This window comes from Sminthopsis crassicaudata, chromosome 3, assembly GCF_048593235.1.
Source record: "Sminthopsis crassicaudata isolate SCR6 chromosome 3, ASM4859323v1, whole genome shotgun sequence".
In the NCBI taxonomy this organism is placed as follows: Eukaryota; Metazoa; Chordata; class Mammalia; order Dasyuromorphia; family Dasyuridae; genus Sminthopsis; species Sminthopsis crassicaudata.
In genome coordinates this window covers 550,162,623-550,188,697 of record NC_133619.1, presented here as the reverse complement: position 1 = coordinate 550,188,697, position 26,075 = coordinate 550,162,623, and the positions used below count along the sequence as shown (strand labels likewise).

General features: G+C 33.4%; 1 long non-coding RNA gene across 2 annotated transcripts in view; it reads left to right on the top strand.

Annotated features, from left to right (window-relative positions):
• Nucleotides 1-26,075, top strand: part of LOC141563455 (uncharacterized) — a 1,961,515-nt gene that overhangs the window by 1,074,249 nt on the left and 861,191 nt on the right. For both annotated transcript variants that reach the window (XR_012488424.1, XR_012488423.1), the window contains exon 4: nt 21,947-22,006. This is a non-coding gene — a long non-coding RNA (uncharacterized LOC141563455). The remainder of the gene's footprint in view (nt 1-21,946; nt 22,007-26,075) is intronic.

The following is a 26,075-nucleotide window of genomic DNA, read 5'->3' as shown; positions in this document are numbered from 1 at the left end:
CTAATATGCTGAACCACTAGTTTGTAACCAGGACAGAGTAGCCTAAGAGCCTTGTGGTGGATTCCCCAGTGGGCAGACAGGGTTACATCCTGGCTCCCTATCCTGGGATCCCTGTGCTATGCCTGGGCTCAGAATCCTCTCCTCCTGCCTCATTGAAACAAACCTTTTCTGAAGTTATTCCTAAGTAGCTTCTTCAGGAAATTTGTTGTATTCTAAATATTCATAAGTTCTATCACTCCAAAACCAGCTCAAAAACTTTATCTGGTATTGATCTGAGGAATACCAGGAGGAGTTCAGATAGAGAAATGTCTACTCTCTACCATCTTGGCTCTACCCTCCAGGACACTGTTTTTTTTAAATCCACTCTGCTATTTTCTTTCATTTTATGGAAAAGTTCATCCTATTCACAGTAAGAGTTATGATTGCCAACTCTGTATTTCCCTGCATCCTATTTTCTCCCCTATATATACTTTTTTTTTCTCTTTCCATCTATTCTTAGTTTTTTTTTGTTTTTTTTTTTTTTTTTTTTTAACGCACCCCATCTACCATCTTATCTTCTATCACTCTTCTCCTTTCTCTTACTAAGTTTTTTTGTTGTTTACTCTCCCCACCCACTACATTATCTCCAAGCATCCCTCTCCCTTTTCGTAGTGGTGTTTGTTTCAATTCCTTCCACCAATCACCTTATCTTTTGTTTACCTTTTTATGGTTCTCTTGAGTCATGTATTTGTAGATTAAATTTTCTGTTTAATTTTGAATTTGTTTATATTATATAATGTTCCTTGGGCATTTCCTTCTAATATCCCTTTCCAGAGATGATTAATGGATTCTTTCAAGGAGTATTTTCCCTTCTGTTTCTAGAATATTGAGGCAGTTTTCCCTAATGACCTCTTGTAGAATGCAATCCAGACTATTTTTTTAGTCATGCCCTTCAGCCAAAGAAATAATTTTTAAATTGTCTCTTCTGGGTCTACTTTCCAGGTCAACTATTTTGTCAATAAGTTATTTCACATTTTCTTCCATTTTTTCATTTTTTATAATTTGGCTGATTCTCACTGTCTCACAAAGTCATTAGCTTCCATTATCCTGTTCTAATGTTTAATGTGTGATTTTTTTTCCCCAGTTTTTCTTTGTATCATTTTTTCCATCTGGTTTGTTTTACTTTTAAAGAACAGTTTTCTTCAGACAATGTTTTTCCCTTTCTTTTCCAAACTATTGACTTATATTATACCTCTTATTTATTTTCTCATTTTTTCTTCTACCTCTCTTATTTGCCTTTTTAAGTCTTTTATGAGCATTTCAAAGAAGCCTCTTTGGGCTTGAGATCCAAAATTTATATCACTCTTTGAGCTTTCTTCTGTGGACATTCTGTCCTTATTTGAGTGTATTCTATCCTGTTACAATAGTAACTTTTTATGGCCAAGGTTCTTGCTCATTTTCCCTTTTCTGTAGGTATTTCCTTTTTTTTTTTTTTTTTTTTTTTTTAATTTTAAGGTGGAGCTCTGCTCCTGGGTTAAAGATGGGACTGTCCCAAGCTTCTGAATCTTGACTTTGAGCACTGGGGTCCCTTGTGTTTGAAGGGGATAGCTTTGCCTACTCTATTCAGGAAACAGCTTGGACCAGAGTTTGCCTTCTGATTTGCTCCTCTACTAAGTCAGAACTGAAGGTCTTAGCTTCTGACTTACTGTAATTGAGACCCTCTCACCAGCTTTCCCAGAGTCTATCTGACCTAGGCTGAATACCTTTTTCATCCCAATGAGATTGACCTTTACTGAAGTTTCTTGTATCTTGAGCTGGAGAGTGGTTTTATTCCCTCAGACTTTATTCAGATGCTTGGTTTCATGTGGTTTTTGAGGGAAACTAGGAAAGCTAGAGCAGCTTCCTGACTTTATTTGCCATCTTGACTCTGCTGTGGAATTCTTGGTCCCTAAAGAAATGCTATACTAGAGAAGAAAATGGGGATGGTGGATGGAACTGATGAACTTACTCTCTTCAGAATTGGCTCAAGGAGGGATTAATTTATACCCTCAATTTAGGCATAGAAATCTATCTTGCCATATTGGAACAGAGAGGGAAAGGGGCCAATACTGAATTAATGTGCCCACTTTTCCACATCCCCTTCAATATTTGTTGCTTTTCCCTTTAATTATTTTAAGTATTGTGATGAATATAAAATGATATTTCAACGTTGTTTTAATTTTCATTTCTAAGCAATAATAATTTAGAGCATTTTTCATATAACTAAAAATTGTTTTAATTTTTTTCTTAAGAAAGCTATGTTTTGATCTGGTGACAATTTGTGAATTGAGAAATGACATGAATTCTTACAAATTTCACAAAATTATATATATATATATATATATATGTATATATATATATACATATATATATATATATATATGACATAAAATATTTTAAAAAACTGCCTCTCTCTCTCAGAAAGGAATAAAACAGCACAGCTTTGGGTAAAAACTCATTTCTGGTCTGCTTTTTAACAATAATAATAATAACTTTTTATTTTGCAAAATACAATGAAAGATAATTTTCTATGTTCATCCTTTATCCTTGCAAATCTTGTGTTCCAAATTTATTTCTCTTCCCTTCCCCCTCCCCTAGACATCAAATAAACTAATATATATTAAACATGTACAATCCTTCTATACATATTTCCACATTTATCATGCTGCACAAGAAAAATAAGATCAAAAGGAAAAAAATCAGAAAGAAAATAAAAGCAAGCAAGCAACAACAAAAAAGTGAAAATACTATGTGGTGATCTGCATTCAGTGCCCACAATCCTTTTTTCTAGATACAGATAACGCTTTCCATCATATCTTTTCCTATCATCTTAGCTGAATCTGAGAGATCTGTTCTGCTTTTTGTAAGAAATTAAAATTTTTCAGAAGCAGACTTAAGGAGTCAAGCAGGATTACTGGTACCAAAGAAGAGTGAAATAGAATGTTATAACTGTAGTATAGTCAGTTGGATCATAAACTGGGAAAGAAGAGTTCACAAAAAGAATGATTATGAATTAAGTTTAGAAGAAAAATTTCAGAGACATGCTTTTTCTCTTCCAACTTGCATTTCCTGAACTGCAAATTGTGATTGTTGTACCATGTGGCCTCTATTATTCTTTCCATATTTTCTATCATTCTATAAATATCTTTTTTGAGGACTCAGACAAACTTCTCACACAAATTAATTATTTCCCTCAGAGTAGCATCTTTTACTGTTTAGTGTGATTGGAGCTAAGAGAGAAAAGAGTTTACTGGCAAGTCAGAAGTATGGTTAAGGCCCATGTTAAATCACAGTTAAGTAATTATTACATCCTTAAAATAAACTTGTCTGCAAAAATAAGAATAAAATAATACATCTGTCTCTCTCCTTTTTCTGAACTGCCTGTAGAATTACCTTACATTAAGAAAATTCCAGTTAATTTCCTTCATGTCTTTTCCCCTCTCTCCCTGCCACTCTTCCTCTCTTCCTTCTCCTTTTCTTCCTTCATTTTAATTCTTTATTCCCTTCCCTCCTTCCTTCTCTCTCTCTCTGCCTCTCTCTCTCTCTGCTTCTGCCTCTGCTTCTCTCTCTCTCTCTCTCTCTCTCTCTCTCTCTCTCTCTCTCTCTCTCTCTCTCTCTCTCTCTTCTCTCTCTCTCTCTCTATCTAAAATTTTTCTGTTTCCCTTATGATCTTGACTACATTGGTTTTATTTATATCAAACTTTTAAAATTCAATGTAATCAGAATTATTAGTTTTCTATCTCACACTGCTATTCATCTCTTATTTATTTATAAATTGGTTACCTATCTGTAAGTTTTATTTTCAATTCATGACCTTCAAAAAAATTTAGCTCTCTTTATAACTAGGTTATTTATCCATTTTGACCTTATTGTGGTAAATGATTTAAGGTATTGGTTAGTGCCCAATTTTCACTAAATTGCTTTCCCATTTCTTAACAATTTTTACTAAATAATTAATTCTTATCACCAAAAATTAAGTCTTCACACTTATCAAATACAAGGTTATTATATTCATTTGGTATTGCAAATTGTATATCTACTCTGTTCCACTGATCCACTTTTCTGTTTCTTAGCTAATACCAGATAATTTTGATAGTTACTGCCTATAATGTAGTTTAAGGTATGATATTGCTTATTCTCCTTCCTTCCCATTATTATTATTTCTTTAATATTCTTATTTTTAGCTCTTCCAAGTGAATTTTTTTCTAATTCAGTATTTTTTAATAATTTAATTGGGATATCTATTGCTACTACTACTAAGTTTAATAATACTAATACCAGCACTGAGTCTTTTTAAAAGTGAGTAGGGAAAAAAGAAAAGAATCCATATGTTCTAAAATATTTTTAAAGTTGCCTTTGTGGTGAGAAAGAACTAAAAATTTCAGGGGTGCCAGTCAACTGGGGAGTAGCTGAACAAGTAGTGATATATAATGATGACATTTACTACTGTGTATAAGAAATGATGAATTTTGTACTATAAGAAAAAATAGAATTTCATGAAATAATGTGTCTAAAGTTACATGATAACTATTACATATTTAGAAAGAATAAAAAGTTGTGTATAATTGATTTGAAGTTTCATGTGCAGTTTTATCTTTTTTAATCTACTGTGTTATAGTAATACTTATGCTATATTATAAATTAAAAACATTTTTAAAATCTAGGTAAAAAAGGTAGGGAATTATGATATCTAACTGAAAGGAAGATAAATTGAAATCCTAAACCCATTAGTGAGTATAAATTCCTAAGTGGAATGTTTTCTTTGGGGAGGATATCAATTCATAATTCCATTACTTTTTTTTTTTATTAATTTAATAATAACTGGAACCTCTGTTGAATTATACTTGCAGAACAGTAGAACAATCCAAATCTAATGTAATTTATCTGCTTCCAAGGACACAGAAACTATTAGGATTTTAATGCTATCAGGGAAATAGTTTCTTATTGATCTAATCCTTGGTTGCTTGAAATGATTGGAAGAGTGATTTCACAATTTAAGCTTTTGCCCTTAGGTTTCACAGATTTAAAAGATCACTAGATCATCATCATCATCATTGCCAGCATTTATATAATCATTTGATATTTCCAGTACACTTTATAAATATTATCTCATTTTGTCAAACAACTTTGAGAGATATATGTTATTATTATTCCTCTTTATAGATGAAGAAAATAGAGAAGCTAAATAACTTGCTCAGGTAGTAAAGCAGCTAGTAAACATCTTGAGAATTATTTGAACCCAGATCCACCAGTAGATGGTTGTTTATTTATTTGCTTAAACAAACATTGCTCTCTTTAATGTTTTTGGACACACACACACACACACACACACACACACACACCAGACAAAAAATACACAAAGAATTCTAATTTCTTCAGGAAAAATTAGAGCAGCAGAAAAATCTTGCCTCTTCATATATATCATTCAGGCCATGATCAAGACAAGAGGACATACTGTTTAATCTTTCTTTATCAAGTAGACACTACCATAAAATGGGACACTTTATGTGATGATCACAAAGTAATTAATAAGCCAGAGCAGGAACCAAGGAATTTATAGGGACAGAAAAGATGCAAGTTTCTTAGTGAGAGTACAAGGACACTAAAAAACAATAGATCTACTTTATAATCTTTAGCTCTTGAGATGACACAAGTTTTGGTGATAGAAATCACCAAACATAATCATTATTCTTTATAGGCCAGAGCATGTAATTTCATGTTTATGCTAAGAAGCACAATTATTGAGTTTTTAAGTGGGTATTTGGTTCCTGAGAATGAGATCAATCAGGACCATATCTGAATTGATAAGAATCAGGTGAATGAAGTGGTAATGCAAACTCTAGAGAAAACTTCGTGATGATGGCTATCCTCAAGTGTTTGAAAAGTTTTCACTTGGAAGAATTAAATGATTCTTTTTTTTTTTCTCTTCCTAATTGTTTGCACAGAGTAGCACTAATTAGCAACAGATAGAAATTGAAGAGAGTTTGCTTTTTGTTCTCATTTACAAGTAATTTTATATTCTTTATTTATAATTTATGATGATTTTAAAGTCTTCTTGCACATTATTCTCATGCCAATTTCATCTAAGGTTTCTTGATTGTATAACACATGTATCTGCAACTTTCTCTGCACATAATAATGGTGATTATAATTTGCAATAATTAATAGCACTAACAGCACTATTTTCCCTTAAATTTTCTTCCAATGCCTTGTTGGGAGTGAAAATTAATTCAATAAGCATTTTTAAAAGCTTTCTGTTTGTTCAGTATTGGAAATACAAAGAAAGTAAAAGACAGTCCCTGCTTTCAAAGGGTTCACTGTCTAATGGGAGAAAAAAGTGATATGAAGTCTCACAGCATATTAGCTTAGAATGTCCTTCACCAACTCATACTAAACTAGGGATGTTGGATAAACCAGTATATATTGGCTCGGCAGCTAAGGGATCCCTTCATTAAATTTTTAATATGAATGTTTATACCTAAAAATTAGAGCATAGTTTTGATTTTGTTGATTATCTAAATTAAGGAAAATGTTAGTAGTATGCAGATTAAATGTAATAGTGTATTTGCCAAATCATTCCCCAGTTGATAAATGGACAAATAAGATGAATAGAAAATTTTCAGATAAAGAAATTAAAGATATCTATAGTCATATAAAATGCTCTAAATCATTGTTAATTAAAGATTGACAATTAAAACAACTCTGAGGTACCTTACACCTTTCAGACTGGCGAAAATGGTAAGAAAAAAATAATGATAAATGTTGCAAAGGATGTAGAAAAGCTAGGATACTAATACATTGTTGATGGAGTTGTAAACTGATTCTGTCATTCTGAAGAACTATTTATAGACAAGGGCTATAAAACTTTACACCCTTTGATCCAGCAGTATCACTACTAGTTCTGTATCCCAAGGAGATCATAAAAGAGGGAAAGGGACAGATAGATGTAAAAATGTTTGTAGTAGCTCTTTTTGTGGTGGCAAAAAATTTTAAAGTGAGTGGATGTCCATCAATTGGGGAATTTCAGAACCCATTTCAGAAAAGCTTGGAAAGACTTACATGTACTGTTGAATGATGTGAGCATAACCAGGAGGACATTGTACACAACAATAGCAAGGTTATGTGATGACCAACTATTGTAGGTATAGCTCTTCTCAGCAATACTGTGATCCAAGACAATTCAGTATACTTACAATAGACAATGACATCGCCATCCAGAGGGAGAACTATGGTAAATTGAAGTATACTATTTTCACCTTTTTTTGTTTGGTTACTTTTTTCTGGTGGTTTTTCCTATTTATTCTGAAATTTTTTTCCAAAACATGACTAATATCCTATACCAGATGGCTTGCTGTCTTGGATGGGGGTGGGAGAGAGATAATGGAAGGAGGGAGAAAATAAATGGAATTCAAAATGTTACATGAATGCTGAAAACTATATTTATATGTAATTGAGAAAGGAAAATACTATCAAAACTGTTTTTAAAAAAAAACACTGTATCTTAAGGGTAATTTTTTTTTCCCTCAGGAGAGACAATTTTTAGATATTTACCAGCTTACCCCTGATATTGGGAACTTAGAAATTACTGTTATCAGCTTAGAATTTGACATTGGGTCTACGTTTTCCATCTAAGGTTCCGAATTGGTATAGGTATTTTCTTCTGTTCAAGGACTGAAATTATCCCATGAGATCACAGAATCCATTCAATGGATCATAGGATAAACAAGCCAAGCTCCCTTCCAATAATCAACCTCATTGATCCTGACTATACCTAAATACTGAAAATAGGGCCAAATGGTTGCTCCCTGAGGCATTTTTATTCCTTTTTATCATATGCTATACATGTTAAACTGAGCTACAACTTGTTCTGGGCCTAGAACATAGTAGGCACTCTATCAATGTATATTTATCAACTGATTTTAATCATAGTAAATGTGCCCCACCTATACTGAAGCCCATCCTTGTTATGAGGACAAAAGGAGATGATTATCATCAAGTTCTTTGCAAATCTTAAAGCACTTTATAAATGCTAGCCATTATTACCATAATCATCATCAATATTTCATTATTATTGTTGTTCTGTATGTTGTTTCACAACTATTCTACCACAATCACACAGGAGCCTTTTCCACCTCTGTGCAATAATCAGATGTTAACGATTACCCAGGGGGAATCAACAGTAGGTAGCAGTTGTTCCCAAGCTGCATGTTTCATGAAAAGTTGTCAGTCTTCTTTTATCTGTCATACAGGCTAGGTGACATATGGAGTGTCTGTCACCTTAGAACCAGCCTCCCCAAATTCAGAGATGCTCATCACCAATTTGTCTATAAACACTGATTCTTTTCAGCTCCAACAACAATTTAGTAAGATTTTTTAATTGAGATCTACAAAATCTGTGAATATTAAAGAGATAATAAGAATGATTTCTTTGAAAAATTGATAAATTTCTCATGATTAACATGTTAAATGTATAGAAATGCTTACAAAACAAACATTTTTTTAGAGTAGTAGTAAAGGCTGACAATAGATATGAATTAATTTACTTATTAGATATAACTATCACTGGTATAACACAGGAAATTATTACCTTTCCTTTTCTAGCCCAAACTTCAGTTGATGAAATTACAGAAGAGGAAAATAATGTGGTTTTTAATGCATTAATCAAAATGGTAAATTGTTCAAACCTTGTTAATCTCTTTATGGATTAGGAATAAATTCAGAATTTACAACAGAGAGTTCTATTAGGTGTCCAACTATAGGACAATCCTCTTGTAGCCTTTTTTAAAAATGGGATATTCTATTTAAGGAAACACAGGCATAAAACATAGTGGTATAAGAAAACTGTTTGAAGGGGGTGAATACTGACAGTTTAGAAGAGAAGTGACTCTGAATTCCAGAGATAATTAACTTTATCAGTCCGGAATTGAGCTATTGACAGGAATAGTTCTAGATAGCTTAAGCCTAGCTATCATATATGGTTTGCCATGAGAGAGAAATAGGGTACCATAAAAAATGAAAGGATATCGGCACTATACTGTACTTGGGGGCATGAGTTCCCTTGACAGCATGTTTTTTCCTTATATTTAAGTCCCATTACATATATCCTCTATCTTTGTTCCATTCTAACTAATGAAATTTATGTGTATATGTGGAAAAGCACATAAGTTTATGAGGGAGAATGCTGTACCATCCTTATTCTGCCAAGAATGCATTATGTGAAGATAATCATATTTATTCTGCTGACTGTGAAAACTAAATGCAGTTGTGAAGGGGAGTGGTATAGTCTACAGTTTTAGACGTATAGGCCCACAGAAAAAACTTGAACTCAAAGTACAATTTAGATTCATCTGGACTCAAAACTCCAGTATAAATAAGAATTGAGGAAGCAGTTAATAAAGTGTGCTGCAGTGGTCTAGCTCTGGCTGAACTGTAAGAATCTAGCACAATCAAAAAGTGGAATTAAAAATGACCAACATGGACCATACATATATGCAACAGACACATGAACAGAATCATAAATATTTCACCATACATGATTCAGACAAATGGCCCAATCATGTGTTTTTTCTTTAAAGAAAAATGTTGATTTATGATAGAAATATAGAATGAGGTCATTGCTGCCAGAAATTATAGCAAGGTCAATCTTAGGTAGCTGGAATTAATGATTGATTCAGATATGGAAGGCATTGATAGAATTTTTACAATATATAACTGCTCAATAACTTGATTAAGTGACTAGAATCATACACCTTCGTAATACATCAGACATCAAATCCTTACTATTACAAGTTCAAAAATCAAAATATCCTTACAAATTCAACAAATGAATTGCATCATAACCAGAGTATCTCTATGGCAGAAACTATTGTTTATGATCTCCTTTATATATCAGTGTCCTGTAAAAATCTAAAAAGAGCATTTTAAAATAGATTCCCCTATATAGAATGATCTGGCCTTTAGTCTAGATGGCCTAAAATTTTCTCAAAATAAAGGAACCTAATAGGGAAAAGGCATGTAAAATTAACTATATATCTTTCCCATCATGGTGGGATAGAATTCATACTAGAAATCACCCAAAAATGTTTCCATTGTGCCTTTTGAAGAAACTTAATTCTAGTCTTGTCATTTGAATAGAAAAAAGCACATATTTTGTCTACCTGCACAATAGTTTATTAAACAGTAAACACAGAAGTACATAGAAGAATACCAATACTGTTTCTATTTTAATTCTATAAATACAAGAAAAAAATTAGAATAATAATACATCCAGTGGCATCTGAGAATTCTTAAAGTGGTTCAGTTATGTGCAGAATCAAAAATTAAGCATAGTTACTGGCTTTCTGCACCACAAATTCATTGTTTCTGGATTTTTAGGAAAGCCTTTTGCAGAGAATCAGGCACTAAAATCTTTAACTGGCTTGCAGGTCCATTATTTAGTTAGCTTAGGCTTGGACAGAAACTCTGTCAATAACCTCAGAAATGAGCTTTTGAATCTGTAGGCATGAAGTATAGTCAGGAAAAACCTAGTCTTTCAGAAATCCCTTGGTAGAAATGGAGCAACACTTGATCTGATTTAAGAGCCTGGAATTGAGTTGTTTTAAAAGAAGCATCATCTGAAATCATGTTCAGACTTGTTGGTCAGAAATGGTTTGTGAAATTCAACTTCTAGCAGAATGTAGCAGTACACTACACTGAGAGAAAATGAGGAGAGAAAATGATTTAATCAACCAAAAACTCCAGAGAAATCATTGTTTTCCTTTTGTAAGATCTATTACAAAATGTGATGTGCTTTTCTCTCTAAAGGAGGTTCCAATTAGTATCCCCAAAGCATAGGAAATAATTACATTTAACTACAAAAGATAATAGAACAGACATTGGACATTAAGTCAGGAAAACTGAATTTATTAATTTCAGTCTTGGTACAAATTTGTTATGTAATCCTAAATGAACAACAGTACTTAATATATGTTACCACCACCATTCCACCCCTGTAAAGTCTAGCTCTCTTTTATTTGTCTTCCCCCATGATAAAGTAAGTTCCTTGAAGGCAGGGATTATATTTCATTTTGCTTGTACTTTTATACCCAACATTTAGCACAGTGCCCTACATATAGTAAGTGCTTAGTAAATGCTTGTTTTCTTTTTTCCTTCTGCATAAGAAAGGTCAACAAAACTGATTGAGTTTTTGAGCAATTTCATCTGTGTCACCTGACCAATTCAAATGTTAAATGCTGAATAGTAATTCTTATAACAGTAATGGTTTCTCAGTGGGGAGCCCAAGTATTTTGTTATTATTTTAATTGAAACCATTTCACAATTTTATTTTCATAATTTTTCACATGCCTGAGTGATTTATAATAACTCTAATATTCCAAAAATTAAAAAAGAGGATTTAAAACTCTCAGAAAAGCTCTACTTGTCCTATTCAATACTTTGCTCACATTGTACATAGGAAAACTAATACATTATTTTATTTATCTCTTTCCAGTCTGAGCTGGTTTCTAGACTGGAAATAAGCTGTCTTAACAAACACTCAGGATCTGGCCCCAGAGTTTCAGTCCATTCACTTTCACCAAGTAGGTATTTCTTCCAGCAGAAAAAAGCTATAATGATCCATAACCTTTATTTAATCTCCTTTATTGGTCTAGAAATATTGCTGGAATGAAAGCTACTTCCTGAAGCTAATCTAAACATTCTATTGGATGCTTCAAATGGTCTAAAATGAATTCTTAGAACATTATGCACAGCTGTTTCCTACTTTAGCTCTTCAAGTTCATGGTTTCATTGCTATGAATACTCCCTCCTGGAGGATTGTTCAAAACCCAGAAGTTATTTCTTTTAAAACTTTATGAGTTGCTATGGCAAAATTTAAAAAAAAAAAAAAAAAAATATATATATATATATATATATATATATATATATATAATCCAGTTTTCTATGAAAAGCCACTAGGTCTTTAGTCTGGTCATTATATTATAAACACAGTTTCTATTGTGAAGCATGTATCTGAAGGTGGTATAACTTGCTGAGGACTATAAGTAATTTACTCCAATATGGTCTATCTATCCACAATTGGATATTGGGAACTAATATATCTTAATCCTAATGATTAATATTCTACAAGGTTGAGATTTCCATAAACCAAGATGCTTTTGTAATTCCTACAAAATGCCTGATTTTTGGTTGATCATTCTTAATTCTTGTAATTATAAGGCCAGAAATGTAATGTATAGAATTTGAAAAGAACAATGTTTAAAGAAATTAGAGGTGATTAGTTTGAAGAAGTTAAGACTGGACAAGGGGGGATGGGAGATACTAAACTTATATAAATAATAATCCTAGCAATAATAATAAAGAAATAAAATAAGGAGGAGGAGGAGAAGGAAGAGGAAGAGTAGAAGAGTAAGGAGAAAGAAAAGAAAGAAAAGGAAAGCAGTTTTGATTATAGCTATTAATTACATAAAATTTTTTGGTTTGCAAACCACTTTATGGTGATAATCCTTACAATAACTCTTATGTTAGGTACTTCTATTATTTCCATTTTTCAAATGAGGAACTGAGGCTGAAAGTGATTAAGTGATTTCCCAAGATTCACACAACTAGTAAATATCTCAAGCAGAATTCAAATTCAAGATTTCCTTACTCTAAACCTAATATTCAATCCTTTTAGTTTCTGACATTTACATAGCATCTTAAGATATACAAGATGCAACTATGTGAGATAGTATTTTTATAGGTTTAATTAATTAATTAATTAATTAATTTCCACAGAGAAGGAAACTAAGAATCAAGCATGTTGAGTAAAAAGGAATGTGTCCTCTGTATAATACCAAGTTAGTATCTATCCATTTTATCCACTTTGTTTCACTTCCTATATATGTACGTATATGCACATATACATACATACGTACATAAATGTGTTGTCTCGGTATATGTCTGTATATATGTACATGTGTATATGCACATAATACATATAGTATGTAGTCCAAATTAACAGTAAATTCTAGAAGTTATAGTGCAAAATATATGATTTTCTTTTTTAAATTAGTATTTAATTTTCCCCAATTACATAAGAACTTCAATTTTTAACTTTTCATTTTTTAAATTTAGTTTAAAATTTTCTCTCTCTTCCTTGTCCTTTCCCTATAACAGTAACAAATCTCATATAGGTTATACATGTGTAACTGTGTAAAACATTTCCATATCAGTCATTTTGTGGAAGAAAACTTAAAACAAGAGGATGGAGCCAAGATTGTGGAGAAGGCACAAGCAATTTTCTAAGCTCCTCTCATACCCTCATTACCAATTTTTAAAAATCAGCCTCAAAAATTTCATGAAGATCGGAAGTACAAAACTCACCAGCCAAAGATAACCAGGAATATTGCCAGCAAAGGCTTGTCCTGAGTGGCAGGAACAGACCGGTGCTGGGCAAGGATAGAATCAGGAGTGGGGGCAGCCTCTGTGGTTGGAAGATTTACATAGAGCTATCTGCCCTAGTCTGACTGCTTTGCTTTGGACTCAGAGTTGTGGACCAGCAGAGAAATTAGAGCCTAGGGTAGAGGGTACTCTGAGGGACTCTAGAGCCTGAGAGGATCTGACTGCCCTCACCCAGGACCAGAAGTGACTCAGTGAAGACCATAATATAGCTCTTTGTGGCATTCTGCAGCAAGGGGATCTTGTTGGGGGGCAGTCACAAGCCTGCACGGCAAGGGCACAGCCCGGGGCAGCCTCTCATCTGCACAGTGGGGGGCATAGCCTGGGGTAGTGGAATTTCCCCAGCTCAACTGCCCTCCCCAGGCAGAGACACTTCTTGTGCTGTGAGGGATAGAGTGACTGCTAATAAAGGGGGCTTTGGTGGGGGCAGTGATACTTGGCTGCTTAACCTTTAGCCCCAAGGCAGTCGCTAATGCTCACAGCAGGGCTCCTTGCAGGGCACTTACACAGCCTGGCTTGTGATATCCAGGCCTAATCACTTTCATGCAGAGCTCTTTCCAGAGCACTCTGAGAGCTCTCCTGCAGCTCGGCTGTTCCTTGCAGCTAATTGAGAGGACAACTATTGTCCATGTACCCATCCTTGCTCTGCAGAGGAAGGTGGTAACCTCCTTGCCATGAAGGCAGATCCTAAAGGCTTTTAAAAAAATGAGTAAAAAATTAAGAGAACAATAGATAGCTTCTATACAGAAAGAGAGCAGGTTTCCAACCCCAAGGAGACTAATAGCAAACAACCTCCAGACAATACCCCAAATAACACTCTCCTATATTGATCAACCTGCCATCTGAAGGGGAAAAATTGGAACAAAAGGTTTGGCAATTGTCAATGCTGTAAAATTACCAATGCATATATATATTTATTATCAGTAAATATTTGATTGGTATGCATGCTTTACATATCTATATATCCAATGTCCCACAAACATTTCTTAAATAAAAAGGGATTAGCAGTGAAAAAAAGTTTAGGAGTGATAGTCCAAAGAATTTCCACAGTATATTTTTAGTAATTTGAATATTTAGGAAAGAATATATCTTTATATGTGGACATTTACATATAAAGTTTTGAACCTTTTACAAAGGAAGGTTTTTAAGGTTTATTGCCCTCCTGCTCCCCGCCCTTGAACCAGAGGGGAAAGAAAACTAAGGGAGTTGAGAAGATATTAAGTATGAAAACTTAGTCAATCTGAATCATGCTATGACTTAAGATGATGACCTTATTCCTGGGGAACTAAGATGTTCCTGAAGGCTAAATCAAGAAAAGCATCTGAAGAAAAATAAAAGCTAAAAGGAATAGGGGAGGGAGTGTTGAGAAGGGTGGAATTAAATCAATCTGGTTGAAAATTAAGTATTGCAAATTAAGACAACTCTGAGATATCACTACACAACTGTCAGATTGGCTAAGATGACAGGAACAAATGATGATGAATGGTGGAGGGGATTGGGAAAATTGGGACATGAATGCATTGTTGGTGGAGTTGTGAAAGAATCCAGCCATTCTGGAGAATTATGCCCAAAAAGTTATCAAACTGTGCATACCTTTTGATCCAGCAGTGCTACTATTGGGCTTATATCCCAGGGAAATACTAAAGAAGGGAAAGGGACCTGTATGTGCCAAAATATTTGTGGCAGCTCTTTTCGTAGTGGCTATAACCTGGAAAATGAATGGATGTCCATCAATTGAAGAATGGTTGGGTAAATTATGGTATATGAATGTTATGGAATATTTTTGTTCTGTAAGAAATGACCAAAAGGAGGAATACAGAGAGGTTTGGAGAGACTTACATCAACTGATACTGAGTGAAACGAGCAGAACTAGGACATCATTATACACCTCAACAACAATACTATATGAGAATGTATTCTGATGGAAGTGGATATCTTCAACATAGAGAAGAGCTAATCCAATTCCAATTTATCAATGATGGACAGAATCAGCTACACCCAGAGAAGGAACACTGGCAAATGAGTGTAAACGGTTAGCATTTTTTGTTTTTCTCCCCAGGTTATTTTTACCTTCCGAATCCAATTCTTCCTTTGCAACAACAACAACAAAATTCGGTTCTGCACATATATATTGTACCTAGGATATACTATAACATATTTAATATATATGGGAAAGCCTGTCATCTAGAGGAGGGGGTGGAGGGAAGGAGGGGAAAAATTCGGAACAGAAGGAGTACAAGGGATAATGTTGTAAAAAATTACCTATACATACGTACTGTCAAAAAATGTTATAATTATAAAATTAATTTTAAAAAAAAGAAAAGAAAATTAAGCATTGACTGGTCTGGGAACTATCTTTAAATGGTGACTTGGGATGGAAGTCACAGAGTTTTTATTCTGTCCTCTAGTCAATCAAAGGGAAAGAGAGTACTAATGAGACATATATATATATATATATATATATATATATATATATATATATATATATATATATATGTATATATATATATATATATACATATATATATATATGTATACACACACACCTATTTTTTCAAGTATAGATGTATATGTGTATATATATATATATCTGTGTATATATATATGCATACATTTATTCACATATATTACTGTGCATTATATATAGATGTATATAATTGATATTTAGAAATGTTTCATTTTTATAACACATATATTTCCCAATATATAATATAAAAAATAAAATAAAATAGAAATGGATGAGAAAAGAATAAAAAAAAAAACAGCAAAAATGAGTAATATCTAGTTTTCCATATATCAAAAACCCAACTTTTACAAACATTCAGGGAGAAGTGTCTTTTCATTTCTCTTCTAATGGGTCAAACATGGTCTTAAAAACTTTGTAACATTAAGCTTCCAAAGGTTCACTGTTCTTTCCTTTACTTTGATGCCATCAATGTGTTTATTGCTTTCCTATTTCTGTTTAGGGCATCTTGAATAGTTGATAGCAAAAGTATGCATATTGATTGGACATGTATAACTATTATCAAATTGCTTGCTGTTTGTGGAAGAGGAGAGGGAAGGGAGGAAGGGAGAAAACATTGGAATTCAAGATTTTACAATGATTTTTCCAATGGTCTTGTGATGGAGAGTGTCATCTGCATCTAGAGAGAGGACTGTGGGGACTGAATATAGATAAGAACATAGTATTTTCACTTTTTTTTTTCTGGTTTGCTTGTTTTCTTTCTCATTTTTTCCCCTTTTTGAGCTGACTTTTTATTGTGCAACATGATACTTGTGGAAATATATATATATATATATATATATATATATATATATATATATATATATATATGTGTGTGTGTGTGTGTGTGTGTGTGTGTGTGTGTGTGTGTGTGTGTGTGTGTGTGTGAATGTTTAACATACCTTATATTACTTGCTCCATAGATTACATCATTAGAGAGAAATGAAGGGAAAATTGCAACCTAATTTGCAAGATTTTGTAAAAGTGAAAAAGTGAAATTGTCTTTGTGGATGTTTTCTAAATAAAAAAAAAAAGTTTGATAAAACGAGAAATATGATTCTTTTTTTCCTATGATCATAAGCTTCACTGCTACAAATATTCTCCCTAGGAGAGAATTGATTCAAGAGGCATCATGATTTAATTGGTAGAGGTCTGGCATAGGAATAAAAATGCTGACCCATTCTGGCTATGTGGCCTTGAACAGTTGTCCTAGGAAATTCTCTAAGACAGTAAGTTGAAGAAAAAGTACTTAGATTCATTGGTTGAAGGAATTTCCTCTTTAGAGGAGTTCCTTGTTTTAGTGAAATCACAAGTCCAGTATTAATCCCTTACTTTATTGTCTCAAGGATTCCATATTGACTATAACTCATAGAATATTACAGTCTCAGAAGAATCGCTATTGTATATATTTAAAAAGACAATGGGAAAATATTTGGTGAGTATAAGTAGGCATATACTCTATTAGAAACACCATATTATTAAGGACATATATGAACAGAACAGAAAGTAAGCTAGTAATATGGCATAATTCACTTCCCAATTACTCCAATGCTACCCATTACCTATTAAATATTAAAAAGAACTACAAGGAGGCTGTTAGTGCATTGTATTAGTGGATTTATAGAAAATAATGAATAATTACAAGCAGAAGGAAAAAAATGGGCTATATGGTGGTAATGCTTATTGAGAGAAATAAAAAATTATGGATTCATCAAAAATAGACATATTTAACATGCTAATTTAATTCTGTTTTATGGAGTTAATAGAAAATAATTGAAAATGCATTGCAATAAAAGTTTCATTGACTTAAAAAATCAGCAACTTTTAATTTTTTTTTTAATAAACTCAAACATCACTTAAATCCTCTTATCATGGCTCATGGTGACATGGAAGTAATCCAGAGTCAGAAGATTTAAGCTCCAAATGAGAGTCTATTTCTGAGTGGGAAAGTTACTTGTCATTTCTGATCTCTTGTTTCCTATCTTTAAAATGGAGATAATAATACCTAACTCATTGGGTTAATGGACTGAGATAATAGGGAACTAATTTTGAAAGATTTTACCATGCAGTAAAGATTTGAATATGAGCCTGTTGACACCAATCAATAAATCTGCAAGCACTTTATTAAACATTTTCTTTGGCCATGCACTGTGCTTGGCATGGAGAACAGAAAAAAAGACAGTTAGTCTCTTCCTTTAAAGAATGTAAAGTGGGTATGTCAGTCCCATCCCATCCTTATTGATCCAGCTTAACTAAGTGTGAATAGCCTCATCACTGGAAAGCTGGTTACAAGGTTGCAGAAAGGCCATAGTAACTTAAGAAAAATTATCTATCATTATGGAGAAGGATTGAGTCACTTTGGAAGGGAAACCCATAGCAAGGAAGTCACAGATCCTTGAAGGATTGAAGGGAAAACTGAAATCTCTCAATATTTAACTTTATTAGACGTCATTATTTTTTCAACCCTGAATCAAGCTTCTTCAGGGAGAAGCAGGTGCCGCCTGCCATTTTGTAAAAGAGCCAGTTTCTACATATGGGCCTTGACAGCTTCATCATAACAATATGGGCTCTTCAACCTGTGGCCCACATGACGGTAGACACTTATTTGCATTTAAAGAATAGAATGTCAATCGATTTTGACATGCAGGACTTGACGCCTGTTTGTGAGCAGCTGCCTGGTGGAGGCTGTCACTGAAGTGAGATGGCATTGGCATTCAGGAGACTGTTATATTCTCCCAAAGTCTCCATGTTTTGTCTAACAGTATCCAGAAGGCAACGGAGAAGTTCTTGAGCAGTTTGCTTATTTCCCCTGGCATGAGCCTCAGTGAACTTTTTTCTTGAAATATTTTGTGATCATTTTCCTTTACTTCTCTTGATTTAGCAAAGTGAAGGCAGATGAATGATGCAAAAAGACATTGTTATCTGTAACCTCTGACCAAATTTAAACTCCTGAATCTTAGCTAGAAAGGATTTTAGCCAACCCAAGAATTATGTAAAAAAAAAAAAATCTCCTTTTTTATAATAAACTTGCTAGAATTTATATAGCACTTGAAGGTTTTGGCCCAGTACATAGAATGCTAGAGCTAAATTCAGGAAGAAAGACTCATCTCCCTGAGTTCAAATCTGACCTCATATTATTAGTATTTGAATAAGTATGGATGAGTCACTTAACTCTTTTTGCCTCAGTTTCTTCATGTATAAAATGAACCAGAGAAGAAAAAGGCAAATTACTCTAGTAGCTCTGTCAAGAAAACCCCAAATGGGGTCATAGGAAGTTTGACATGACTGTAAACAACTTAACAAAAATAGTTTACAAAAATCTGATACTAGAGGCAGCTAGGTTTCCCAGAAGAAAGAATTCTGGGTCTGAGTTCCAATGACCTTGTGTTGAAGAAAAGCCATCTACACCCAGAGGGAAGATTATAAAAACTGAGTGTGGATCACAGTGTAGCATTTTCATTTGTTTTGTTGTTGTTTGCTTGTATTTTATTTTCTTTCTCATGTTTTTTTTTTCTTTTTGCTTTGATTTTTCTTGTGCTATAAAATAATTGTATAAATATGTATGCATATATTGGACTTAACATATATTTTTATTATGTTTAACATATATTAAGTTACTTGCTATCTAGGGGATAGGGTGAGGAGAAAGGGAGACACTGAAATACACACAGGGTTTTGCAAGGGTTAATCTTGAAAAATTATCAATGCATATCTTTGGAAAATTAGAAAGTTTTAATGAAAAAGATAAAAAAATGAATTCAGATCTGAAAGATCTGAGTTCAAATCAAGCCTCAAACATTTACTAGCTGTGTGATCTAGACAAGCCACTTAATCTCTATCCGCATTAGTGTTCTTTTACTGTGAAATGGAGAAATAAAATAATATTTATAAATTGCTAATCCTATTTCCAGACATAGAAAAAACTATCTTTGTGTAGAATTCCTTTCTTCCTTTATCTTTCTTCCCAAAAACAATTCGATAGGTGTTGTTCATAATTCCATTTTACAGATTAAGAAACTGAGAGAGACAGACATTAAGTTACTTTCCCTGAGTATTCTTGACAACCTAGAATTGCAGATCACAAATCACAGCTTTCCTGTTTGAAAGGGCTATCGGGGGTTATTTGAATAGAAATGTTCTGTCTGTTATAGCTTTACTGAAAGACAATCTGTAAATGATAACCATTTCCTTTCAATTTCACTCATTCCATTTGAGATCATTTTACTTGTTAGAGCCCCCTTCCCTGTACTCTTTCTCTACCCCTGCCTTATAGCTCTACATCAGGTTGATGCACTTTCTGTTGTTTGTAGTCTGAACTCTTATTCTCAGTGTAAAAGTCTAGTCCCCTTGGAAAACATTGTACTTTAAATTCAATATGAGACAACAATATAACATAGTGGTCAAAAGAGCTAATGAAATTTAGGCTACATAGTACCCCTAAAAAGGAAGTCTTTCTGGACCCTGTAACAACAAGATTACATTTACTACTGGATTAATGAGTTGGGCTATGGTGCTACATTTTAAGGTGAGAATTAAAACTAATTTTTAGATAACTAGTGATTTGTCATAAGTGAAGAGATGCAAATAAAAAGTCAAGTACTATGCTCAAAGACCTTAAGACAACTTATATCAGAAATTTAACTGCAAATGAGATGTAATTGTTTTTCACCTTAACTAACTGCAATGCTCATGTAAACCCCATCCATTCAAGTATACTACTACCATCTCTGTTGTTGCTAAAAATCATATATATAGAGATAGATATATTTGCAAAGAGAAATAGTGGGAAGCCCTGTGGTACAATATTAGTAAATTTACTAATTCTGTTCTGTTTTATAACAATTTGAAACATTATATTAGTTCTTCCCTCTAAGATTTGTGTCCAGCATAGTTTTTTTTTTTTTGTTTTTTTTGTTTTTTTTGTACACAGTAGTTTGCATTTTATCTATTATGTGAGTCTGAATTCCTTAAGGTAAGGTGATGAATTACCTTTGTTTAAACCCTCAGTGCTTTAAATAGGATTGGGGCATTGTTGTTGTTAAGTCTTTTTCTGATTGACTCTATGAATCCATTTGGAGAGGCAAAGATGGTGGAGTGGTTTGTCACTTCCTTCTCCAGTTCATTTTACAAATAAAGAACTGAAGTAAACAGGGTTAAATGACTTGCCCAGGGTCACACAGCTAGTAAGTGTCTGAGAGCAGATTTGAACACAGGAAGATCAGTCTTCCTGACTGTCAGTGCTTCATCCACTGAACCACCTAGCTGTTAAAAAATGCTTACTGATTTGATGAATGGGGGTGAGGGAAGGAGGAAACCGACTTAAGTCAAAGTTGATGAGGTAATGTCAAGATTATTTGTGCTGATTCTAAAGGTTACTTCTAGGCACTTTCACAGGCTTTAGAAGTAGAAAGCCATCATTCTTTGTGGGATCTAATTTCATTTTAAAATTTGTAGGCATTGCTTTTCATTGATTTCCTTTATTTCATTTTCTTTAAATCAAAGCAGCATGTTACAGAAGAAAAAGAGGCTCGGACATGAAATCAGGAGGTCTGCATTACTTAAGAGGATTAGGCTGGCAGTCATATAATAGAGATTGTCATATGATATAGAGGCAAGTGAAGTCAGTTACTTGTCCTGCCCAGGTGGGTTAATGGGACAATGGACCAAGTCCTAAGGCAGGAGAGAGAAAGACTCAACTTTAAATCTGGATTGAGAAACCTAATAGCAGGGCAACTTTGATCACCTACCCTTGGCTTTTCTCAGTTTCTTTGATGGTAAAATATGGATAATAAAAGCACTTATGTCATAGTATTGTCATGGGATAAAATAATTTTTTAAAGTATATAGCACAAAGCTTGCACATAGTAGATATTTAATAAATATTGGTTTCCTTCCTCCTTTCTTCTTTAACAGGAATGTGAATTATTGCATGGACAATATTACATAGAAAATTAGATTTCTTTTCAATGTGATGATTTTTTTTTCTTTCAGTTTTCTCTTGATTTTATAAATGAAGATTCTCTTGGAAGGAGGAAAAATAAAGGAAGAAAGGTAGGAAATATAAGATAAAAATATCAACAAAAATGTATTTAAAAAAAAAGAGTGGGTATAAGAAGAGAGATGTGTGAAATTGCCCATCTGTTTCTTCCAAGCTGAATGATGTTAGGTAAGTCATTTAACCTAAGTATTTATGAAATTTGACAACTTGGGAAAATTACAATACCTAGGAAGTCCTGTGATTTTCTTTGACCAACTTATTATAAACTTTAGAGCTATTGCTAATTATCTTCATCGTCAAAGAAAATCATCACGAGGGGGGTGTCTTGATTGGTACATGAATTGGACCTAATTGAGACAGAGCTGTACAAAGTCATCCTTCTCCAGTTATACTCTCTTTAAGAGTCATCAGAATACAGAGTTAGGATAGACGTCAAAACAATTGTTGAGAGCAAAGGATGAAATGGATGACCTTGTCCTTTTCTAAATTAAGTTCTTTGTCATGTCTCAGTACTGTGTAAATAGTAATCATCACTACTTTGTAGTCAGAAGCTTGAGAAGGGTTGGGAACCTTTAAAAACTCTCCCTCTTAGATTAATTTAATAATCTGTCCTACTTTAGCTAGTCTAGTGAATTATTGGATTTCTTTGAATTCTCAAGACACCAAATTGTGGTTCTGGGAGGCCATGTGTTCATAGGAGAGTAGGAACTTTGGTCTTTGTGTTTGGGAGAAGGGGGAATCACAGAATATAAAATAAGAAGTGTGTTGTTTAGAAAGAAGCAAGGATGTCAGACTTCCACATCTCTCCCAACTCCTTCACCTCCAGATCTGATTGACTCTACAGCTATACAAAAAGAAGTTTAGGAGATAAGGCCAAGATGAAAATTGGGGAGAATTGGTGGTGAGGAGAGCAAGGTAGCCAAGAGCCTTTTTCAAGATGAGTGAGCTAGCATTTCTTTGCCCAGAACTGTAAAAAGCCGGTTTCTGATCCATTTGGAATTGATCATGAAAACACTAATTTATGCAGAATGACCACTTAGTCCACTTCTGACTTCAAACACCCTGAACCTAACCTATCTCTTACCCTAGAAAAAAAGATGGACAGAGAGACAGAAATTCCCCCAGTTTGCTTACCAAGTCAATCCAATGCTTTGTGGGAGTTTTTCTTCTTTATAATGAATATAAATTCCTCAATTTCTCAACCATTTTGTATTAGTTGTGTCTTCAGAGAATTTGGAGCAATACTGTTCTCTGGTGCTTGGAAACCAAGTGTCTGGTATTGAACACCTTTGCAATAAGCAGAACATTTATTTATTGGAAGAATTAGCATTTGTTACTTTGAGAACATCAATAGAACAGAGACAATGGACAAAAATTATTCATACATAAATATTTAGATATTTACCAACGAAAGTCTTCCTTACAATCTGAAAAAAAGTGTGTAATATTCCTTGTACATGGCACAGTAACTCATTGATTAGTTCTAATAGAGTGTGATTTTTTTTGCCTTAGCTTCTCTTTTTCTATAATGCTTCCATTTATTTAGTTTTTTGCTTTTCACGATGTCTAAGGTTGAATTTTCATTATTCACACACCTTTTAGCCATCCACTTTAAAAAAGCCCAAGTATGTAATGGCCTTACTCCCTGTGTATTGTTGAAGCCTAGAAAGAATTTTTCCAATTTCTACTGGAAGGCCATGAACATTTTTCTTCAACTTCAGGATGTCATGCACTCAATCCCCTCATTTCTAAAATGAAAATAATTTATTCACAAATCAGAGGCTTGTAAGACAGCAGATTACTTTGTTTTTTTTTATTAATTTTATAATTATACAATTTTTTGGACAGTATATATACATGGGTAATTTTTTTTATAACATTATCCCTTGTATTCATTTTTCCAGATTTTCCCCTCCCTCCCTCTACTCCCTCCCCTAGATGAAAGGCAATCCCATACATTTTACATGTGTTACAGTATAACCTAGATATAATATATGTGTGTAAATCCAATTTTCTTGTTGCACGTTAAATATTGGATTCCGAAGGTATAAGTAACCTGGGTAGATAGACAGTAGTGTTAATATTTTACATTCACTTCCCAGTGTTCCTTCTCTGGGTGTAGTTGTTTCTGTCCATCATTGATCAGCTGGAAGTGAGTTGGATCTTCTTTATGTTGAAGATATCCACTTCCATCAGAATACATCTTCATACAGTATTGTTGCTGAAGTGTATAGTGATCTTCTGGTTCTGCTCATTTCACTCAGCATCAGTTGATGTAAGTCTCTCCAGGCCTCTCTGTATTCATCCTGCTGGTCATTTCTTACAGAGCAATAATATTCCATAGCCTTCATATACCATAATTTGCCCAACCATTCTCCAATTGATGGACATCCATTCATCTTCCAGTTTCTAGCTAACAAAAAGAGCTGCCACAAACATTTTGGCACATACAGGTCCCTTTCTGCTCTTTAGTATTTCTTTGGGATATAAGCCCAGTAGTAACTTTTTGGGCCTAGTTCCAAATTGCTCTCCAGAATGGCTGGATTCTTTCACAACTCCACCAATAATGTATTCGTATCCCAGTTTTCCCACATCCCCTCCAACATTCATCATTATTTGTTCCTGTCATCTTAGCCAATCTGACAGGTGTGTAGTGGTATCTCAGAGTTGTCTTAATTTGCATTTCTCTGATCAGTAGTGATTTGGAACACTCTTTCATATGAGTGGATATAGTTTCAATTTCATCATCTGAGAATTGTCTGTTCATATCCTTTGACCATTTATCAATTGGAGAATGGTTTGATTTCTTATAAATTAGGATCAATTCTCTATATATTTTGTAAATGAGACCTTTATCAGAACCTTTAACTGTAAAAATATTTTCCCAATTTGTTACTTCCCTTCTAATCTTGTTTGCATTAGTATTGTTTATACAGAAACTTTTTAGTTTGATGTAATCAAAATCTTCTATTTTGTGATATATATAATGATCTCTAGTTCTCCTCTAGTCATAAATTCCTTCTTCCTTCACAGGTCTGAGAGGTAGACCTCTGTTCCTCTAATCTATTTATGATATCATTCTTTATGCCTAAATCATGGACCCATTTTGATCTTATCTTGGTATATGGTGTTAAGTGTGGATCCATATCTAATTTCTGCCATACTAATTTCCAGTTTTCCCAACAGTTTTTTTCAAATAATGAATTTTTATCCCTAATGTTGGTATCTTTGGGTTTATCAAACACTAGATTGCTATAGTTGTACCCTTTTTTGTCCTTTGTACCTAATCTGTTCCACTGATCGACCTGTTTATTTCTTAGCCAGTACCAAATGGTTTTGGTGACTGCTGCTATATGATATAGCTTTAGATCAGGTATACCTAGATCACCTTCATCTGACTTTTTTTTTCCATTAATTCCCTTGAAATTCTCGACCCTTTATTCTTCCATATGAACTTTGTTGTTATTTTTTCTAGGTCACTAAAATAGTTTCTTGGGAGTCTGATTGGTATAGCACTAAATAAACAGATTACAGCAGATTACTTTGGAAAACAAAGTTAAGATACATAATTGGGGGCTAGTAACTTGTATCAGAGACAGGCAGCATAATATAATAGAGACAATTAGACATAAAGTTGTGGAGACTCATGTTTGAATCTCACCTCACACGTGGCATTTAGTGGCTGTCCTCAAATAATTTATCTCACTGAGTTTCCTTCTGTGCAAAATGAAAAGATTAGATTTAATATCTTTTTCACTTAAATACAGAGTGGAATGATAAACTTCTAGTTTTAACCATATGATCTGATCTAATTCCTTCATTTGTGACTTGAGAAAACTCAGGGAATTTTTAATTGACACGGAATAAGTAGTTAGGTATATATGCAGGCTGTTAGGTACATAGGTAGGTAGTTTGGTAATGGGAACATTTATTAAAAGGTTATTATATGCCAGGAATTGTGCAAATATACATATATATGTATATATATATATGCAATATACATGTATATATATATTTATATTTACGTATGTACATATATATTTATTTATATATATATATATATATATATATTCATGTCCTTCAAGTCTTTACATTCTAATGAGAGAAGATGATACATAAAAG